This window comes from Peromyscus maniculatus, chromosome 4, assembly GCF_049852395.1.
Source record: "Peromyscus maniculatus bairdii isolate BWxNUB_F1_BW_parent chromosome 4, HU_Pman_BW_mat_3.1, whole genome shotgun sequence".
Classification (NCBI taxonomy): Eukaryota; Metazoa; Chordata; class Mammalia; order Rodentia; family Cricetidae; genus Peromyscus; species Peromyscus maniculatus.
Window position 1 is genome coordinate 83,857,770 of NC_134855.1, and position 23,062 is coordinate 83,880,831.

Sequence of the window (23,062 nt, forward strand, 5' to 3'; positions counted from 1 at the left end):
CTGGGTCTGGCTTGAGCTTCTGAAACCCAAAAGCCCAGTGATACACTTCCTCCAACAAGGACACACCCACTAATCCTTTTAAGTAGTTCCACTCCATGATGACTAAGCATTCAAATATACAAGCCCATGGAGGCCATGCTTATTTAAGTCACCACTGCAACCATTATAGTCTTTATTTAAATTTGGCTAATTTTATTTACTGGAAGATATGGATATTGGATAATTATAGCAGAGTACTCAGTGTCTTTTCAAAAAATATTTAATTATCCTTCAAAAACAGATTCAAATTTTCTTGCAATGAAATATAAATTGTCACTTAGTTTAAACAATACGAGAGGCTCTTTGCAGAAAAATATTTGTATGGTATCTCAGACTTTGGGTTGTTTTCAGAAAGATGCAGATTTTTATCAGTTTCACTGTTATAGTAGACCCAGATTCATTTTGAGAAATTGAGAACATCCTATGGCTTCTCTATACCTAAGTTTCTATCATCAACACATGTAATAATGTGTGCAAAAGTAATCTGCATGTCTAAAGAAGGTAGTAGCTAAGATCTGAGTAAGGTGATGGCATACAGGGTTCATATCTGTATTGTTAAGGGGATCATGTCTTTATCTCTGTGTTCATTCATTACTTGGTTTAAGAATCAATATCTTTATTCCTTTGTAATTACATGTTACTTCTTTCTCCTTTGCAGTACTGTAGCAGACTTTTTCTTTTGGGCCACCAACAAGCTCCCAAATTATGACATGGAGACTTGTTATTAGTTATGAATGCTCAGCCTTACAGGCTCATTTCTGTGGTGATATATTGTGTCCCCCAATATATTATGCATCCTAATAAACTTATCTGGGATCAGAGGACAGAACAGCCACTAGATAGACATAGAGGCCAGAAAATGGTGGCACACAAGCCTTTAATCCTATCACTTGGGAGGCAGAGATCCATCCGGATCTCTGTGAGTTCAAAGCCACACTGGAAACAGCCAGGCATGGTGACTCACGCCTTTAATCCCAGGAAGTAATGGCAGAAAGCAGAAAGGTATATAAGGCATGAAAACCAGGAATTAGAGCTGTTTTAGCTTTTAGGCTTTTGAGCAGCAGTTCAGCTGAGATTCATTCTTGATGAGGACTCAGAGGCTTCTAGTCTGAGGAAACAGGATCAGCTGAGGTATTGGCAAGGTGAGGCGGCTGTGGCTTGTTCTGCTTCTCTGATCTTCCAGCATTCACTCTAATATCTGGCCTTGGGTTTGTTTTTGTTGATAGGACTCTTTTAAGATTCATGCTAAACATTTCTTGCTAGCCCTTTTAACTTAGTCTGTTTCTCTTCATTTACATTTTGCCTTGGGACTTTTTAACCTTTCTTTTCTTCTGTATGTCCCACTTTCACTGCTGCTTGTGTCTGGCTGGCAGCTGCCTGGCTACTGGCGCCCGGCATGTCCCTCTTTTTCTCCCTCATTCTCTCCACCTTCTTTTCCTCCTCTTGAGCCTAGATTTCTCCTCCTACTTATTCTCCCTGCCCATCAGCGCCTCTTATCCCTCTCCTGCCTAGCTATTGACCATTCAGCTTTTTATTAGACCAATCAGATGACTTAGGCAGACAAGGTGAAATAGCAACACATCTTTTCATAATTAAACAAATGCAGCATAAGCAAATAAATGTTTTTACATTGTTAATAAAGGCAGCATAAACAAGTTTGCAATACACCTTTACATAAAGTAATATTCCACAACACATTGCTATATTTTATCATATTTTGATATTTATTCTACAAATATTTTTGAGTTAAAATTCTGTACCATATTTTAAGAGGGAAAATGGAGCTCCTGATTTGTCTATGCTGAAGGTCCCAGGAACTATCCCACACTGCCTTTGTATAGCAAATTGAGGTGGATAATAACATTAATGAGTTAAATTTTTTTGTGAGGGATAACTTTTGTCAGAAAAACACACTCATGACTGGAGTAAGAGTGAAGGCCTAGAGTCTTCTCTTAAATTCACATTTTGTCAATCTGTAAATTTTGTAGAGAAATAAGTCACAAATTATTTGGTGCTTGGTTAAGGAGTTTGCTGCTTTAAATGAGAATGGCCCCCATAGGCTCATATGTTTGAACTCTTGGTTACCAGTTAGTGGAACTGTTTGGGAAGGATTAGGAAGTTTAGCCTTATTGAAGGAGGTGTGTCACAGGGGAACATTGAGGTTTCAAAGGACTTGTATCATTACCAGTGTACCTCTCTATTTCCTATTTGTGGATCAAGATGTGAGTTTTCAGCTGTTTCTGCCATGATACCTTTGCTCCATCATCATGGTAAAACCCTGTGAAACCATAAGCCCAACTAAATGCTTTCTTTTGTAAATTGTCTTGATCATGGTGTTTTGCCATAGCAATAGAAAAGTTACCAATCAAAAGAAGTAAGGTAGTTGTTTTATTTCATCAGTCACAAATATGTTTATCTAGAGCCTATAGAGATATTGCCTTCTGATAATTTTATGTGACTATGCCATACATAAATGGCATATATGAAAAAATATATGTGAATATATATAGTATATAAATACCTGTTACATATTAAATTATGTAAACATCTAGCACATATAAAACAAATATATTCTCGTAATATTACATTATCTGTTAGCATATATATTAACATGGAATTTGATAATGCTCATCATTTATTTAATGTTCTATTGGTATCTTTATTCATAGATTTTTCAAAGTTTATTTTATAAAAGTTGAACTGTAGTAAGCATCCTCATTTCTAAATTTACAGATGATATTTTTTATATGCAATGTGCTTTTTTTTTCCTAACACAGTTGAAATCATAACCCCTCTGGCATTCCCCTTTGTTGTTCTATTTCATGAAGTTTGCTTGTAGTATCTGGAGACCTTGGCTTTAGCAGCCATTCCTGGTCCCCAAATCAGCTCTTGATCTGGACAGCAGATCTGGCTTCTTCTCATTAGTTTTAAGCTTTGGCATACACTTCCGGACACAGCTTCCACTGACATCTGGCTTTGTTCCCTCCTGACCATTTTGTGAAACAGTGGAACTCAGTGAAGCCTAAGATTGGCTGGGTTGTTCATTCTTGCTTGAATTTAAATACATGGCAGGAATAGAGCAATTATACAGAAGGTCATGTTCAGATTATTGAAGCCTACGGGACCAAAATAGAGAGTTTAGACCCTTATTATAGACACTCCAACCTAACACAGGATTTACTTTGGGTAGATTAACTTGGCTTTTGTGTAGAAAATAAGACAGAAAAGGGGAAAGGCCAAAGAATAGAGATTGACAAAGATGTGCAGCCCGAGTGTGTTGTAAAATAAAAATAGTGTTAAGTTTCAAACCCAGGACAAAAGCCTGAAGTGCCTATTTAACATATCAAAGCAGGCCTGGCTGCCAGGTTCTCCCAGCACCCCTCAGTTCCTACCTGTTACAGGGTATGGTTCACAGCATACCCTGCCCTCTACCCTGAACTCTCCAGCCCAGGGACTATGCTGCCCTTCCCCCAGAGACTCTTCTCTATATAATTCAGACATTCTGATTACCCTTCCTCTCTTATACCTTTGGCCTCCTGGCTACTGCACCAGGTTCCTGTCTCTTCTTCCTTCCCTTCCCCTTCTCCCCAAATGGCCCAGCTCAGCCTCATCATGCCCACTCTGTACTATCCCAGATTTCCCTGCTTCTAACTATGCTTTCCCATTTGTCTATAATAAACCTTCTCCTCCACCATACCTAGAAGTTGAGTCCTTTCCTTTCCTTTTTACTTCTTTTTTTTCATTCAGTAAAAAAGACTGGAAAAGGCAGGAGTTGATTTTAAATAATAGATTTGGTGGGACTTGAGTAATCCCAAAGTTGTTATGTCACTTGTGTTATATAGAGCTTTCTATGTGCCATGAACCATGAGACATATGACATTGACATTATCTCATTTAGTCCTTTCACAATGGAGGTATGTATAAAATAGGTTTCTAATTTAAAAAGTAAAAAACAAGATTAGAAAGGTTAAGTAAGTTACATGTTATCATACAGTTAAATGGCCTGGGCTTTCTGTTTGCTTCAAATTTCCGTGTTCACTCCCTTAATTGAGTTAATGTGGAAAGTAATAGCAAAGTTTAAAGAGAGAGAGAGAGAGAGAGAGAGAGAGAGAGAGAGAGAGAAAGCAGTAAGTTGTTGGTAATGACCATCTAGAGGAGCTATTTCTTAGGGGAAATCATTCTTTTAAACTGTAATTAAAAGTCCAATGGCTGCTTCTGATTTCTAGGAAATAGCACTTTGTGTTCTACAATAAATTAGAATTACCAGGCTGTCCTCCCTTTCCTCTCTACACATCCTTCCCAGACCTTCCCAGTGCAGTTTACACGAAATTGAGCAGCTTGCATTGTGAGAGCTCTGTCTCAATTGTGATTGCAGAATTAGCCCCCTGCTGTTGTAACTCTGGGGCTGTGAAATGAAATCTCATGATAGACTCACAGCCACCCAGTTGATGCAGAATTTTTTTTTCAGTTGCTGTTTCTTCCCAAACAAACAAAACTACTGCCAAAAAATATTTATTAAGTCCTGGTATAAAGTATTGCTCTAGATTTTTCATTGATGGCAGTAAAATAAGTACTAAGGTGGAAACAACTTTGCCACTGAGGATATGGTCATACAAAAGGGGATTGGCACACTTAAGTACAATGCCTGTTTTAGAGTTGTTAATATACACAAAGGTTTGTATTTACCTGTGAAAATGGGGGTGGTGGTGGCCTTTAAAACAGTGATCACTCTTAAGAGTGCTGACCCCAAGCCTAAAGAGAAAACCTGTCTTGAAAGAAAAGAAGCAATAACAGCAAAAGTATTTGCTAACATCTACTCTCAACACAGATATGGACACTTAGTTTTCTACAGTTTTAACTGTCTTTATCTCTTTCCCTTTCTCTCTTTTGACAGGGGATTATGGACCCCAGTCTCTCCTCACTTTTTGACCAAGGATGACTTAGTCATCTAATCCTTCTGCCTCCACTTCCATAGTGCTGGCATTAAAGGTTTGCACTGCCATGTATGGATTTTATGGTTCTGGGAAGTGAAAGAACTCTACCAGCTGAGCTATATCACCAGCCCTATTTTGCTTTTCAGAAAATTTCATTTCCTTTAGCCTTTTTCAATTGTTGAGAATAATTTTAATAATTTCAATTCTTGCCTCTTACGTCTTCCGCTTCTCTTTCACTCTTTCATTCTCTCTCATTCTCAGGCATGAAGAGGGCTTAGAATTAAGCATGTAAAAGACTCACTTTCCTCTTACAACATCATTCTAAGATATAGACGAAATCTACCTACAAGTTCACATTTCTCCTCTAAAGCTCTATGGTCAACTTTTCCAGGAACATTTTCCAGACTCACTGGTAGAGTTACTAAACCAGAAAAGGTCACAAGAATCAGTTTCAAAAGTTACATTTTGATTATCAGCAGGATTTGAGTAGTGTGTGTGTGTGTGTGTGTGTGTGTGTGTGTGTGTGTGTGTGTAAAGCTTTGTTTATTTATTTAATGTGCACTGGTATTTTGCCTGTATATCTTCTGTGTAAGGGTGTTGGATCCCCTGGAATTGGAGTTACAGACAGCTGTGAGCTGCAATGTGGGTGCTGGGAATTGAACCCTGGTCCTCTTTGAGAGAGACAGTACCTTTATGTGCTTGAGCCATCTCTTCAGCCTTCTTGAATAATGTTTGTTATGACTTAGTTAATATCACAAAATTTATTTCCAGATTTTTATTTTTGATCAAACAACTCTCTTGAACCACATGTCTTTGTTAATCAACTCAAGACTATTACCATCAGAATGTAGCTAGCCATGCTCCCCCAATTTCTTCCTGCAGATCCAGCTTGCCTCTACTTTAAGCTTAAAAACCATCTTATAGTAAAGACAAACTAGGTTCATTCCTGTTTATGATACCTCTGCTTTTCAATGATTGGGCTATGTCCCATCTGTAACATTAATTACAAATGGTTCTGTACTGCCTGTTCCAGGAATGGCAATTCTGTCTTTGTTTCAAAATATTGTTTATAACCATTTTGCAGCCCTACTTTTGTTTCAGAAGGTTGTATGACCACCTATGACTACCTTGTTATGCCTATCTTGCAACCATGTCTTTGATTCAGAAGGTTGTTATGACTAATTTGTTATGCTTATGTTCTGCTTCTATAACCCCACCTATTTTTCCCATGAAATCCCCCATTTGGAAACTCCCTACCCATGCTATAAAACCTTGTCTTCTTTGTTGTGGGATATTGTTTTGTATGCTGTGAATATGTGTTACTCTGATTGGTTGATAAATAAAATACTGATTGGTTAGCAGCCAGGCAGGAAGTATAGGTGGGGCAAGCAGATGAGGAGAATTCTAGGAAGAAGAAGGCTGAGTCAGGAGTCACCAACCCAGACACAGAGGAAGCAAGATAACAAGGCAGAACTGAGAAAAGGTACCAAGCCATGTGGCTAAACATAAATAAGAATTAATAAGTTAATTTAATAATAAGTTAATTTAAGTGTAAGAGCTAGTCAGTAATAATCCTGAGCTGGTGGCCGAGCAGTTGTAATTAATATAAGCCTCTGTGTGTTTACTTGGGGGATGTGAGTGGGAAAGACTTGTCCTGACTGCCAGCTGGGTGGGACACAGGAAAACTTCCAACTACCCTTCTTCACATCCAGTGCTGACCTCTCAAACCCCACCTTCGGGGGGAGGCAGTCTATGTACACAAATAAAAAGCTTGCTTTAATTAATTGCTTGCTTTAGTTAATTGGGCTATGATGATTTGGGTTGGTAGTCTTTCTCCTCCTGTCTTTGGGATTAACATTCTCCCACTCAAGCCTATCACCATCAGCATGGAGCTAGTCATGCTCCTTCAGCCACTTCTCCTACTTTATCTCTCCTGCCTCAGTGAATTGTACTGTTTTATTCAGCATGATATCAAATTTGTGCCTAGTTTACCATTTTCTCATTGCCCCCTTCCTATTCAATACTAGATCCTGTTCTTCTCTCTTTTTAATACACACACACACACACACACACACACACACACACACACACATATATATATATTATAGAATTTCATGTGTTATACATATGTCTGTGCATCTATCGAACTATCTATAATTTATCCACCAACTTACTTGTCAATTATTTATGTATTAGTTACTTTTCTACTGCTGTGATAAAACACCATGTTCAAGTTATGGAAGACAGAGCTTATTTTGGCATATAGTTCTCAGGCCCAAAAGTCCATCAAGGTGGTAAAGCATCACAGGAAGCATCTGGCATGGTGTCAGGAGCAAGAAGCTAAGAGCTCACATCTTCAAATGCAAACATAAAGCAGATGCAAGAGATAGTGAACTGGAACTGAGGTAAGGCTTTAAACTGTTGAATTTTACCACAATAGCATACTTCCTCCAGCAAGGCCATACCTCCTTAACCTCCCTAAACAGGACCACCAACTGGGTACAAGTTGTTCAAACATTCAAGCTATAGAGTACATTCTCATTTACTTCCACAATTTATCAATATTTATTTACAATCTATTAATCTTTAATTTGTCTGAATGACCCAGAAATAGCCTGATATTAAACTTATTAATTAAAAGAACAAATGGTTGACAAAACAGCAAACCAGCCAGTCATGACAATGGTGATGTAACAGAACCAAACCTCTGTGGTTAAATGAAGTTAGCTGAGGCTAAGAGCACTGGGTGAATACAAGACATGGTATAAAATATTTTTCAGCATTTATCTACTGCCTGCTCTGTTCCATCTGTGCCCTCAATTATCTGACTTTTATGCAATTCAAATTCTTTGATTACTGTTTTTGCTTAGAACAACGATGGACGAAACACTGGCTGTTAGAGGGATTTTATTGCAACACAGAAATACCCATTCATTTACACATTGCTAATATCTAATTTTTACATTGGCAGTGTTGAATAGTTATGACATTGATTATGTGACTAGTGAAACCTCTTGTGCCAGAGTGGAAGATACAATATGCTGTGCAGTTGGTTCTCTAGTGGGAAAAGAGCTGGTCCACAGTGCTTGTCACTTTCTCAGCTATAAGTACTCTCACTTTGAGCAGTTTCAAGACACTAAGATGATCTGTCTGAATCCGGAGCTAGGAAGAGATGCGAAGAATTGCTTCTCACATTCCAGTATGACATGTTCTTGTATGACACCATCCTGGATTCAGTTCTCACTTACCCTGGTTATATTTTAAGATAGTGGTTACCTTCTTTCTAAACAATGCCAGGCAAGAAAGTTAGAAAAAGAAGTAGCACTCTCATTTGAAGATGATTTTAAAGCTCTAGCTGGTATTTAGTTCTCTACACCAACCTTGCTAGATTTTCCTTACAGTTAGTGAGGAGATTGGAATTATAACTAGCTCATGAGGATTTAACCTCAATTTGGGGTATTAGTTATGTTTCCTTTTCTTTTTATTTACGTATATGTGTGCATGTCTACGTCTGAGTATGTACATGTGAGTGTAGGTACATGTGAGTGCAGATGCTTGTGGTGGCCAGAAGATGTTAGATCCCCTGGATCTGGACTCTATGTGAGCTGTGTGATGTGGGTGCTAGGCTTGAATTCGGGTGCTCTGCAAGAGCAGTACATCCTTTTAACTGCTGGAGCATCTGTCTATCCCAATATTTTATTTATTTATTTGTATGTATGCATGTGTGTGGGTTAGAGTTATAGTGTCTTTTCTTTTTCAACTTGGCATTATGAATTTGTGCTGCAAGTCCCTTCAAGAATTAACTGTGGTCATGATATTTCTCAGACACTGCTTCATGCTTTTCTTTCTCGATCTCTACTTTTTTTAATCCACATTTTCAACACCAAGGATATTCTCCTAATATTATACTAAGGTTGAAGAAGGAAGATTCAATTTTGACTCATTATAAGGAATTCAGATCTTCTATTTTGATTTCTCAGTTGGAGAAAAGACTCTTTATTTAAACTTGTTTGCTAGTGGGGAATCATTGCACATTGATTTCTGAAACCCAGAGCTCACCTAGCAGTCAAAAGCATAGACTATGCCTTTGCCTTTGCTCTCTTTTTTTCCTCTCTGATTTTTGCAAATGCCTTCCAGTGTGGGGTAAATTGTTTATATGGTCTGCTAAATTATTGCATTTCTGGTTTTGCTAAGTTTGAAGATGGATAAACTACAGGCTGTTGAAATACAGTTTCATTAGAATACTAAATGTCGCCTTTAATCCCAGCACTCGGGAGGCAGAGGCAGGCGGATCTCTGTGAGTTCGAGGCCAGCCTGGACTACCAAGCGAGTTCCAGGAAAGGCGCAAAACTACACAGAGAAACCCTGTCTCGAAAAACCAAAAAAAAAAAAAAAAAAAAAAAAAAAAAAAAAAAGAATACTAAATGTACATTCATTTACACATTGCTAATTGTAGATGTAGTTCTGAACAGTCTTATTAAATAAGAAACACAGAACCAAATGCAGAGTTAAAAGCCCAGAGATCGAGCAGCAGCCAAGAGCTAAGACTGTCTTCTTACCCCCACTGTTGCTGTTGTCCTTCCCCTGAGAAAGAGACCTACTTCCTGTGGGTCTGTATTTTTATTGACTTTCTGTTCTGCCTACTCATTGGTTGTAAACCTGACCACATGACCTCCTCGTCATTGTCTGTCTAAACAGACCTCCAGGTCTCTATAGTTGGTATTGTGATTAAAGGAGTGTGTCTCCAAACTGGCTATGTCCTTGAACACAGACTCTGCCTGCCATGTGATTGGATTAAGGGTGTGTGCTACCACTGCCAGACTTCTGCTAAAGGGCGTGTTCCTAGCTGTGACCCCCAGGCAACTTTATTTATTAACATACAAATAAAATCACATTTCAGCACAAATAAAATACCATCGTAGTTAATAACTTCTTTTTATAAGGAAGTGTTAAGCACTCATGGTACTTATTTTATGGCCAGTTTAGCCTAACATACTTACTCCCTAATTCCATATAGAAAACTGTGGTGATATATTGTATAACCTAATAAAATTTGCCCAAAGATCAGAGAACAGAACAAGCCACTAGATTAAACATAGATGCCAGGCAGTGGTGTCACACATCTTTAATCCCAGCACTTGAGATCTCATGCTTTGCTTGGGAAGCACACATGCCTTTAATACCAGCACTAAGAAGGAAGTGATGGCTGGGCAAAGAAAGGTATATAAAGTATAAAGGGACAGGAAATGAAGCTTTTTCATGCTGAAGGATCCTAGAGGTAAGACATGGCAGTGACTTGTTCCTTTGTCTCTCTGATCTTTCAGCATTTACCCCAATATCTGGTTCTGGGTTTGTTTTTGTTTTTGTTTTTTTAATTAAAAGACCAAATTAGATTTTGTGCTACAGAAAACACTTGCAAATCCCTGGATCACATGATCAATTCTTGATTTAGTTTTATTCTTAAGACTGCCTTTAAGCCGGGCGGTGGTGGCGCACGCCTTTAATCCCAGCACTCGGGAGGCAGAGGCAGGCGGATCTCTGTGAGTTCGAGGCCAGCCTGGGCTACCAAGTGAGTTCCAGGAAAGGCGCAAAGCTACACAGAGAAACCCTGTCTCGAAAAACCAAAAAAAAAAAAAAAAAAAAAAAAAAAAAAAAAAAAAGACTGCCTTATATACTTTAAAATTATTGGGACTTCTAAGATCTTCTAAAAGGTATGTACCTTATTTATTACATTATAAATTAAAGCTCCAAATAAAAATATACTTATTTATTCATTATTTTCAAAGCTTTATTTTATTTTTAATCATGTGTATCTCTGTCTGTGTATGGGAATGTTCACATGAATGTGAGTGCTTGAGGAGACCAAGAGGGCATTAGGTACCCTGGAACTGTCACTACAGGTTGCAAACTGCCCCAGTGTGAGTGATAGAAACCAGTCCTCTACAACAGCAGCAAGTGTTTGAACTACTGAGCCATCTCTCCAGGTCCAAGAAACATACTCATTAATTTATGTGATAATAAACTCATCATGTGTTTATATGAAAAATTTATTTAGTTTTAAAAAGATAGCTTTCCAAAGTGAAAAATATATGCAGAAGAGTGATAATATCTAACATTTTTGCTATTCACTTAAAGAGTTAGCCTTATTGGAGATGAGCTGTCTTATTTGCTTTAAGTTGCTGTGATCCACTCTTTTGGGTTATTCCCACGAAAAAAATCTCTAATCACATAGAAGCACAGCTGGAAAAAAAGAGGGGGGTTAATGTTCTGTATAGATGATTATGGATAGTCTCTTTTAGGGTTACACCTCAACTTATAGAGTGGTAGTTTCTTAAGGATGAATATTAATTTGAATTCGAATAACCTAGCAATGACTGTGCCTTGTTACATTTAAGTATATCCACCCCTTTAAACAGGAATTTTACTGATATATTTTGTATATATGAACTTTATATCACCATACTTGAGTAACTGGAAAATATCAATTTGTTTAATTATGAAGCTATTTTGTCTACTGACCCAACTGTCTTTATTATAGGCTGGGGTGACTTAAACAATAGAAATTCAGTTTCCCTACTTCTCAGGGTTAGCACATCCACAATACCTTGGCTGTCAGGTACAGAGTTTAGTGAGGCTCACTTCCTTCTTTGGACATGACCATTTTTGTGTGTTTCTCGTATGATAATAGAGAGAGGATAAAAACTCTTATGACTACTTTTTCATAAATTTTAATTTATAAAATAATTTACAAAGTAACCTTTCTGTATGGGATTTTCATACATATTTCATTTTATTGTCCTCATCCCCTGTTCCTCTTTATCTCCCTAGTGCCCCTTTCCTGCTATCCCATTTACCCCCAGCATTTCCTTCCTCCTACTTTGCTTTCTTCTGTTCCCATTGTAAAGTTTTGTTTGTGTGCTTGTTTAGTTGATTGGATTTTTTTGGGTGTGATGTTCAGAGAGCCAAGGAATGAAAGCCACAAAGTCACACCATGCAACAGAACTCACACGGGAGATTTATTGGGGTAGGGCAGTGTCATACAAAAATAAAAAGGCTGTCTCTAGGATAGAATGGAAAGAGATCAAGGCCATGAAGACACAGGCTTTATAAAGGATATTGCATATGCACATAAGGACAATATGTGACCTGTGTTGATGGTGAAAATATGTCCCGTTTGGTGGCTGGTAATAATGTGACTGCTAATACTGAGTACCTGTGGGTGGTTCTTGGTTTACCAACATTCCTCCCTCTTATTTATTATAAAAGGTGAGGAAATATGAAGGGTTGATTGAAGAGGCAGGAATGGAGGCACCGTGCTCTTTAGGCTGCTTCCTGTTGTCTGGGGGAGTGGACATATTCTGGGCACGGTTGATCCTCACCATCAGAGCATTGTCAATAGTCATGAGTATCTGTCTCTATGGCTAGGGATTGGTAATCTTGTGACAATAACTGATTGTTTAATTAGAGATTTTTGTCTTCAGAGATAAGAAATTGATAAAGCAGAGCACAATTAGTAAAATCAGGGAAATGAGAAGGAGAGGGGTCAGGAAAAGCAGTCTCCAGTTCCACATGGGAATCTCAAAGGCATATGAGCTGGAGGCATGGAGTTGTACCTTATGTTTTTGGAGGTCTGTTTGAAGTTGTTGGATTTTGTTTTTTACTATACCCAATTATTTGACCTAGAAGCATCATTCTTCTTGGAGGAAGAGGCAAAGCTGTAAGAAGATCTAATCCCCATTGGTTTTGAAGTACCACTGCTGCCAAGGAGTAAATTTGTCCTCAAATGGTGAATATGGTTTGGACCACCTGTTGGGGGTCCTGGATGAACTAGGAAGAAAACTGGTGATACAAGGTTAGAGAGGTGATACCTACTGTCTCAGTGGTGACATCTGCAGTTATTCCTGCATCAGCCAGAGGGAGCAGGATTTGAACCAACCTTTGATTATCTCAGGCAGCTCTTGGGTCTACAACCAGAATGGGTGGAGACTCTTCTCCATGTATCACACCTAACCTGAAGAAGAGAAATACTCGCTTGTAAATTCTTGACCAACAGGCAGGTAGGTGATGGTAGACTTTGAGGACTGCAAAAAATTGAGGCATTGTGGATGGTAGGGCACTGGGGCTGAGGTGGGATGATGAGGGTTAGTGTCTTATTGCAGTCTATGAAATTTAATGCCCCCTCAAAATGTGTCCCAGATGCTTTAAAGCAGTTTTCCATGCCAAAGAGGGTGGTAAGAAAAAGGTAGGGAGTTATAGCAATACCAGACTCTGGGCAGTTGTGGATGGCAAAGTAAGGTTATTTGATGAGGTTATGGGAGAGGCTATAAAGGGCAGTTGTGAGCTAGTCTCAGGAGGAACACATAGCCAGCAATCCCCAAAGTGACCAGGTTTGGTGATATTAAGGACCTGGTCAGCCAAGGTCAGAGTTTGAAATAGGAGGAAACAAAAGGTTTGTATTATTTATGAGAGGGGATGTTAAAGATGTTATGACCTTGGAGGAGTATACAATCACCTCTAGCTCTCATATCTCCATAGTCTGAGTAATTGGGATGTATTTTATTTGGAATTTAATCATGTTCACTGGGTTCCAGGGGTTGAAGAAATGGTAGAACTTATAGGCAACACCTATTTCCTACCTGGGATCCCATGGGTCCCTGATATAGAGGTTAAGGACTACATTTTATCCATAAAAGATGGACTCAAGTGAGGATGTGCAAATGGCACAAAGTATTGGCAAGAACAATATGAGCAGCCTCCTTATATATCTGGCCATTCTTTACAATAGCCTTTTGTCTGGTCATAGATGAAGCAAGTAAAAAGATAATGAATTATAGGAGAAGGAGTGGATAGGAGGAGATGGGGATTTTAATTGGCTCCTGACAGCATTCCATGGAACAACTTCCCAACCTTTTTTGGAAGCACTGTTTGCTAAACATGGTAGTTTCTTGAGCCTCAAATTTCCATATGTAAGACTTGTTCTGGACAGAAGCTGAAAGGTGAAAAGAGGTGAAACCTCTCTTATGGAACCTGGACAAGGAGGTTGATATTAATGTCCTCTAAAACCTAAGGGAGCAGGGTCCTAATGGGGTTAATATGTAGGAAGGGAAGTTATCTTGAAGTGGAAAGTAAAGAGCTTGAGGTGGGATAGATGAATTCAATGAGAGGCACCTTCAAGCTTAGGGACTGTGGGGGTTAGAATAATTACCTTGAGGGGGCACTGCCATTTAGGGAAAAGGGATGAGGGATGTTTGTCCACAGGGGAGAGAAGAACAAGATCCCCAATGTGGATTGGAGATGGATAGGAGTTGGCACATGGCTGGAGTATGGAGTGTGGTGATATACTGTGTACCCTAATAAACTTTCCTGAGGATCGGAGGACAGAGGAGCCAATGGATTAGACATAGAGGTCAGTGTAGAAGTAACCATCTTATTCAATAAGAAACACAGAACCAATGCAAAGATGAAAGCCCAAGAGGTCAGAGCTAAGAGCCTCAACCTTCACTCTGCAGCTCTTCTCCAGCCAAGAGAGCTACTTCCTGTGTGTTTGTCTTTATATAGACTTTCTATTTGCCTTCTCATTGGTTGTAAACCCAACCACATGACCGCCTCATCACTGCCTGTCTGTACAGACCTCCAGGTCTTCTATGGTTGGTATTGATATTAAAGGCATGTGTCTCCATGCTGGCTGTATCCTTGAACACACAGAGATCCGCTTAGCTCTGCCTCCCAAGAGCTGGGATTAAAGGCATGTACCACCACCATCCAGCTTCTGCTAAGGCTTGCTATTAGCTCTGACCCCCAGGCAACTTTATTTATTAACATACAAATAAAATCACATTTCAGTATAAATAAAATATCACCATATTTCCCCTTTTCTATTTTAATAAAAAGAAAAAAGGAAAAAGGTTATAACTAACATAAGAAAAACTATATACAAAAGTATAATAACTATATACCATATATACAAGTAATAAATACCTAAACAATGTCTAGTCTATTTGTATTTGACAAATTCAGAGAAAATAATTCCATTATCTATCCTATTTTGGTAAATCCAAAATGTACCTAATTCACTTTCTATCCTAATTTTCAACTATAACTAACTAATCTTCAACTCCCTCAGAGACCCAAGAAGGAAATAATATTACCCAATAAAATATAAAAACAGAAAGTGCATGCAAGCAGCTTCCAAAAATAAATGTGAGTTGACAGAAACAGCCAGCCGCCTGGACAGTCCCTGAAGTTTCTCCGCAGTGTTGGGGCATCATCTTCAGCCTATAGGCTTAGCGTATCTGACAGACTTATTTGTGAAGTAGGATGTACACAAGGTCAATAGTTTGACCTCACATTGGGTGAGAGCAGTCCATGTACCAGAAACACCTGAATTCCACTAGTGTCCTGTCATGATTCAGGATTTTTAATTCTGAAAATTGTTGATTTTTTTTTTTAATTCAGCTATCCATTCTTCTTGGCTATGTGTGTGTGTGGCTTCATCTCAGCATACTGTTCTTCTCCATATACTTCTATTAAATACCAGTCTACTACTGAGAAGTGTAAGTTTAATTACTCTTCAAGAATAACTGTTTCAGGTATTGTTCCACTGCACATCAGAAGACATCGGCCCACTGTCTGTTCATCTGCCTTTGAAGAAAAGGGCACTGTACCTTTTCCGGATTGCGAAGGCCACTTCAGGGATGCGGCCATATTGTCCTGGCCTCAGAAGATGCCTTTTGATAAAGCCATAACTACACTTGTTTTGGCAAGAATCAGTAGTCCTTTGTTTCATGTCCTGTCTGTCCATTTTGTCCTGTTGTCAGCAGTTGATTGAGGATACTTTGTTGTCCAGTGGCTAACTTTTGCCACAATGAAAGTTAACTCCATATGCAGTTTCTTCAATGCCCATATTTTCTCTGAAGTAGATTGGTACTGCCAGGAGCTGACATGTCTCATAGTCATAACAAAAAAGAAAAAATTTTCTAAGTTATTAAAACATTTTAAATGCCATATTCTGTAGATCTCTGAAGGGTTTGAAGATGACCTGTCTATCTAAAATATATCTGCTCAATTTTGAAGACATACTAATATTACTACAAGTTCTATTATAATGTCTAACTACTAACTTTCATTTCTTTATATTCTAAGAGTTGGTAATATTAATATTCAAGGATCAGAAAATTGCATTACATTGTTAAATGAATGGTATAAATACAATTAAAATACACATATAGCATTTTCTAACAATATCAATTTCAATATATATAATTTGTACAATCCAATCCAATGTATTTAAAACTAGTAATTGTCTTTTTCTCTTCTTTCTTTCTTTCTTTCTTTCTTTCTTTCTTTCTTTCTTTCTTTCTTTCTTTCTTTCTTTCTTTCCTTCCTTCCTTCCTTCCTTCCCTCCTTCCTTCCTTTCTCTCTTTCTTTCTTTTTTAAAACAATAACCTTAAATCTAACCTCCTTTGTTTAGCCCTTTTCCTAACCCTTGACAACAACTTGTAACCAACCCTCCTAAACAAAGAAAACTATCCCAGACCCAAAACCCATTAAAAGACCAAAAAGCCACCCATCCCACACCATCTCTTTGGAAATACGGATGTCGTATTCTTAAAATTGCTTCCTGCTGGGTATCGGCGAAGGTATCTTTATTCTGAAAAGAAAAATTTTAGGTTAATTGTCAAATTCTAGGAAAGGTAACTACATCCTTCGTTATCCTGTCTGTGTATAATGCCAAAGTTCAGGGTTTATCTCACGTCTTTATTCAAGTAGTCTTTGAGACTGGATCATCTCAGCTAGCCTTCTCAAAATTGCTCTGAGCACTTTGTAGTCCAAAGCCGATTTGTAGATATTTGTCAGTTTAGTGATATTATTATTGTCCATGTGGAATTGTTGTTGTGGGGCCCCATCTTCTTCCTGGAGACTTCAGTTGATGTTAGGCCTGGCAGTGGTGGCACGCACCCTTAATCCTATCACCCAGGAGGCAGAGATCCAGAAAGTCTGGATCTATGTGAGTTCAAGGCCACACTGAAAACAGAGCCAGGCAGTGGTGACACACACCTTTAATCCCAGTACTGGGAAGCACACATGTGTTTAATCCCTGGAAATGATGGCTGGACAGAGAAAGGTATATAAGGCGTGAGGAAATAGGCACTCAATCTCTTTAGACTGAGGATTTCATAGAGGTAAGAACTAGTTGCTGGGTGGTGGTGGTGGTGGTGGTGGTGGCGGCGGCGGCGGCGGCGGTGGTGGTAGTAGTAGTAGTAGTAGTAGTAGTAGTAGTAGTAGTAGTGGTGCACGCCTTTAATCCTAGCACTTGGGAGGCAGAGGCAGGCCTGGTCTACAGAGCAATATCTAGGAAAGGCACAAAGCAACACAGAGAAACCCTGTCTCAAAAACCACAAACAAACAAACAAACAAACAAACAAACAACAACAACAACAAAAACCCAAAGAAACAAACAAACAAACAAACAAACTAGTGGCTGGCTGTTTTGCTTCTCTGATCTTTCAGTTTTCATCCTGATATCTGGCTCTGGGATTTTTTTTTTTTTATTAAAAGACCATCTAAGATTTGAACAACAAAAAGGGAGTGGTCAGTAAAGTCCATAGGAGGGAGTGGAGGTGACAGAGTAAGGGGGTGAGTAGGCGATCAGGGAGAGAGGGATTGGGTGAAAGACGAGGGTCAGAACCAGTCATCTGTGCATGAGCTCACATGGTGAGAAGGAAAGAGGTTGCTTGGGGAGAGCCTGTAGCCTGTAAAGGGCCAGCAACAGGAGCTTTAGCCAGTGGAGCTCAATCAAACTCAAGTTCTTATCAGAGTTTGACAGGTTTTTTATTTTTATTTTTGGACGTATAAGCCAAATAAAGCCTTTCTCCCCAAGTAGCTTTTTGGCCTTGGTGCTTCCTTGTAGCAATAGAAACCCTAATTAAGACACCATATTTCATGGATGTGACGCAACAGCTTTTGGAGGGAATATCTTGGTCTTACATATGCTGTGGATTGTGCTTTTTATATTTTTTTCCTGTACTCCTCTCAATAGAGAACTGTTTTATTTTCATAGGTGAATTTACACTTTGAAGTTTCTTATTGGGCCTTTATTTTTCTGTTCCTCCCAATAGAGTGTAAAATCCAGAAACATGGAACATTTAGACATGTACTTTATATACTTTTTAAGCCCCAAATAATTTCTCATTGTATACTCTTGATAAGCATGTAACAAATGAATGACCCCTCCATAAATGGATGGAGTTAATTGGTAAAACTGTTGTTCAATTTGAGTTGTTATTGCTTCCTGTTACTCAAAGCATTGACTTTCAGTTTGCACAGGGAACCTTCTGTAACAAGATCTAATCTAGTCAATAAGCTTTTCCTTCTAGTGAAATATTTGTAGCCCAGAGGTGAAAGATGCTTGCTATAGTCACCTGGGTAGTTCTTCAGAGAACTCGAACCACAAGTGTCTAATTTCAAGAGCTTATATCATTCCTAACTGGAGTAACATTTTTTTTCAAATAAGGAAAATAAACAATAACCACTGATTTGTTATTTATTTAAAGGTAGGAGAGACTGTCAGTCTAAGTTGTGAGTCAAATAAAATAAATTGTAAGATGCTGCCAAAATGATTTTTAAATTATATTGTTTTGATCATTGAAAAAATATTCTTGTTTATAAACTCTGGTCAGAAAATTTGAGCCAGGCAGGAGTCTAATGCATGCCATTCAAGCTGAGTACTATGTCTCCAATTTGTGAAATAGCATTTCAGCAAATAATATGTTTTCACTGCTTGACTCTGCTGTAAGGATCTAAATCCACCCTTTTTTCTCTTATAAAAATCTTTGATAAATATGACTCATTTTGTATCTGTCAGATGAGCAACATGAGACCTTAGCATCATTTGTATGTCTTTGAAATATCTCTCTGCATTTCCCTTATCTTGTCAAATATGATACTCTAAGGATAAATCTTACCAGCTTTGTACAGTTAAAGTATATAACAAATTGGTTTCCAATCATTTTTTTAGTGTTTTCAATATTTGCTTTAGAAATCACACATATGTGAGGGCACTCATCAAAGAAACCCACATTTTGACATTCACATTAATATCAAAAGAGACCATTTAATGAGCAGTGTTCCCATGGAGAAGAATAACTCTCGAATGGTAGTATAATTTCCAATGTACCCCCATGTATAATGTTACCTTGAGAGCAGGAGGAGAACTGTCCCTGCAAGGTTAAGAACCTGCTGGATGCATGGATAGGGGCAGATATTCTGGTTGCTGTGATCTTCCCAGGACACTCTCTCTGTTCTGCTATGGTATATGGGAAAGCAAAGTCAAAATAAAACAGGCCCTTGTTTTGGGGAGAGATGAGAAAAGCTTGCCTCCTCCCCCATGACTCACCCAGCTGGCTGTGAGGTGCAGGGAGCCTTTTTTTAAGACTGGGAGGAGATTGGAGGAGGTAAGGGAAGAGTGCTGAAAGACTAGCCAGAAATTAAATCTTTTACATAGTGCATAGGATGATGCCTGTGTGGATTAAATGAAACGTTGTTTTGTGAGAAAGCATGCAGCTTTTGGAAAACTGATATTCACAAAGACAGGCACCAAAATGATTGTAGAAATCGTGTAAGGGTTGGCTGACAGAACTGCTGAGGATCCATCCTCCGAATTCAGCTTTTCTTGTCTTAGGAAGTATCCAAAGGACTCACAACTTGATAGACACCCAACAAACAGCAGCTGCTTTTACTATCATGGATTTTGTGTGTGTGTGTGTGTGTGTGTGTGTGTGTGTGTGTGTGTGTGTGTATACACACACATACTCTGTGACAAGTAAGTGAGGTTCCTCTTAAGAATCCCAAATCCAAAAATAAACTTCTGCCTATTACTAGTTTAGTTACAGACACGTAAATCATCTCTTCTCTTTCTCCCCCATTCTCTTATTAGGAAAATAAAGGTAACACCTACTCTAACCATCTCCATACTGCACAAGCTGAGTGAAGAAAGGACCTTGAGAAACTGAGTGCAATTCTGTTTTAAGAACAAGTCCAAAGGTCAATGGCTGCAACTGGCTATCTGAAATTCATCATTAGACACAGAACTAAGAGGAGTTCATTTAGGTTATAAGATGAACTCTATTTGAACACTGTGAAACAGCAAAAGTAGGGGATTCAAAGTCTGGAGAAGACCCTGTAGTTTAACCTAGACAGGTAAGTGCCTTATCAGGTGTGCAATGCAGTTCTGCACTTGTTTCTTCATTCAATCAAACTCTTAGTATGAGCTAATATTTGCTGAACTTTTACTATGAGCCACATACCAAACAATGTATTCTGTACATAGTGTTTAATTTAATGCTCACCACACCATTCTCAGGGATAAATTAGATATCGCTGTCATCATTTTATAGTGGGAAAATCATATTGTCAGTTATTATTACTCTCATTGTACATGAGGCCAGCTACAGCCCTCAGAAAGCTTTCCTCTAACTGGGTCACAGAGAAATCCAGCTGCCCACCCACCACTGGCCCCACAGGGATCCAGGAGAAGGCTATTTATGTCGCCTGCCCATCCCACAGAGCCTGGCACCCAGCTCTCTGGGGGAGGACTGCTCTTTGGAATTCCTGGCACCCACTCCACTCTCCTCCTCCTCCTCATATACTGCTCATCTCTCCCTGTGATAGCTGCATTGTTTGTCTGTTAGTTCAGGCAATAGCAAACACGGCTCAAACTTAGTGTTCTCAAATTATATATTGAAATCTTGCTATTTTTTGGGGAAAAGAGACTGGAAATGAATTATTGGAGACAAGATCTTACCTGCAGCCCATCTTCTTTGAAAGACTGTGAAAGATTTTTTTTTCACCTAAGAAGTCACATTTTCTGTGCAGCTGGGGTTTGCTGTGTGTCTCTGGGACATTTTCTCCCAACTTCTGTAGGCCTTTTGGTGTTAAGGAGCTGGTAACCTAGGAAATGATGGGTGTGGGGAAGAAGGCTTTGGTGGTGCTTAGTTGCCAGTGTGATTGTCAGCCTGGTGGGCTGGCTCTGAGGTGGTAGGTGTGTGTGATAGTGGGTGAGGGTACTGTGAGCTTGCTTGCCTGTGTTTGCCGGAGTGCTGGCGCAGGGGTGTGGGTGTGATTGCAATATGAGTGATGCACACAGGGTAATTGTCAGGCAGCTCAGATTTTTCCCTCTGTCTTTTTTGCTTCTTTTTTTCCCCCCTCTAATTTATAGTAGGCAAAGAAATCCTCCTCTGCATCAGTGAGGTGATATTTTTGAAAAGTTTCCAAGAGGATGAATTATGTGCTGTTTCAATTTCTCAGCATTATTGATTCTCCTAGGTTTTGTGACTAATATTTCTTAATGAGAGGTCTTGGGATTTTGATGAAGCTAAGGAAGTCAGCTTTGGCTGCTTGTTTCTATGAAAGAGGAATAATCCTAATGCATCATGATGGAAAGATAGTCTTTACAGGTCAATGCTAATTTTTGCTACATCTACATCTTATGGGTACATCTAAAATTTTTGGCAGTACTACTTCCAAATGGGCTTTAGGAAAAAATCATCTCTATTAATTTTAATACATAATTTATGTAATATTATTTCCTCTGAGGGGTCAGCTTAATTCTTATCCAAGTTCATCATAAATTGGATCTGAGAGTCAAATAAAACCAATGAGTGTCAGACTTAAAAGTGCAGCATTGAATAATAGAGGACATATCTTAGAGATGAAAGATATATGATTAGAATCTTGGCATTAATCTTACTGAGAAAGTATGAATGAGAATGGGGTTCATACTATAGGATTCATAAAATCTGAGGGGAATGTCCACATGGTATCATTTTATCCTCTGCATCCAGCTGCTCTAGAAGCTTCTTCTATGCCTCATCATTGAAATCAGTAACTGCTATTGTATTTTCTTCTAACATATTTTTTTCTGCCATAGGAAAACAGTGCTTTTCAACTGGACATTTGTCACTGTTGGGAGGTGTAAAGACAAGAAATGCTACCCACTGTTCTACAATGTACAGGACAACTACAGGAACAAATAATTATCTGCTCCAAAATATTTATATTCTTATTGTTGATAAACACTGACACACATAAAGCTGTAAAATTCACTAATATGTCAAAAGGCTATGCACTATGTGATGATTAATCTTCATTGTCAACTAGGCTGGATTTAGAATCGCCACTGAAAAACATTCCTGAGATTGTCTGTAGGGATATTTTCAGAAAAGTTTAACTGATGGAGAAATGCCCACCTGGAATGTTAGACAATACTGTCTTATAGGCTAAGGTCTTCGACTAAATAAAAGTGGACAGTGTGTTGACTACCAACATTCATCCTTTCTGCTTCCTGATTGTGCATGCAATATGATGACTTGTTTGACACTTCTACTGACATGCTATCCCTGTCATGATGAACTATATCTCAAAATAAACCTTTTCTTCCTTGTTACTGTTGTTAGATGCTTTATCACAGTGATGAAAAAAGAAACTAATACAGAAAATTGGTGCCAAGGAGTGGGACTGTTGCTGGGAGCAACTGGGCTGTGTGGTTGTTATAGGTTTGAAACTGGTTGCCAGGAGGAATTAGAGAATTAGAGAAGCCATAGAATGCTGTAAGCAGAGCTCAGTGGGCCACTCAAGTGTGAGTTTGGAGGACCAGAATGTTGAGAAAAACAGTTTCAGAAGGAAACAAGGACTCTGTAAGAACTGGGCTACATAAGAGTCATTCATGTTATTTTCTGATGAAGTATCTGCATGGCTGTATCCCTGTTCTGAGAACTTGAGTGAGGATAAATGAAAAGGGAATGGGCTAGCTTGTTGGTGGAGGAAGTCTCATGACGGGACAGCATTCACACTGTGATGGTTCTTGCTTACTATCCTTCCCACATCAACAGTGACAGAAAGTAACACACAGAGCAAAAAACTATGAAAATGTGTTGTTTGGTAGGAAAAAGAGAAAGTTCAACCTTACAGACAAGACAGGTGCTCAGAAAAAAGCTGCTGTGATTCTTAAGGAGATCAGCATTATTTTATTGCTCCTTGTTTTGTCCCATTTGGTTGTGGACTTTTGGAGGTCTGGTCGTTTCTGAAGAGGA

At 38.8% G+C, this 23,062-nt stretch overlaps 1 long non-coding RNA gene across 1 annotated transcript in view; it reads left to right on the forward strand.

Annotated features, from left to right (window-relative positions):
• Window positions 1-22,368, forward strand: part of LOC121829099 (uncharacterized) — a 68,282-nt gene extending 45,914 nt beyond the window's left edge. Inside the window, exons 2-3 of the long non-coding RNA XR_013050339.1 lie at window positions 19,909-20,171; window positions 21,901-22,368. This is a non-coding gene — a long non-coding RNA (uncharacterized LOC121829099). The remainder of the gene's footprint in view (window positions 1-19,908; window positions 20,172-21,900) is intronic.
• The last annotated feature ends 694 nt before the right edge of the window (window positions 22,369-23,062 follow it).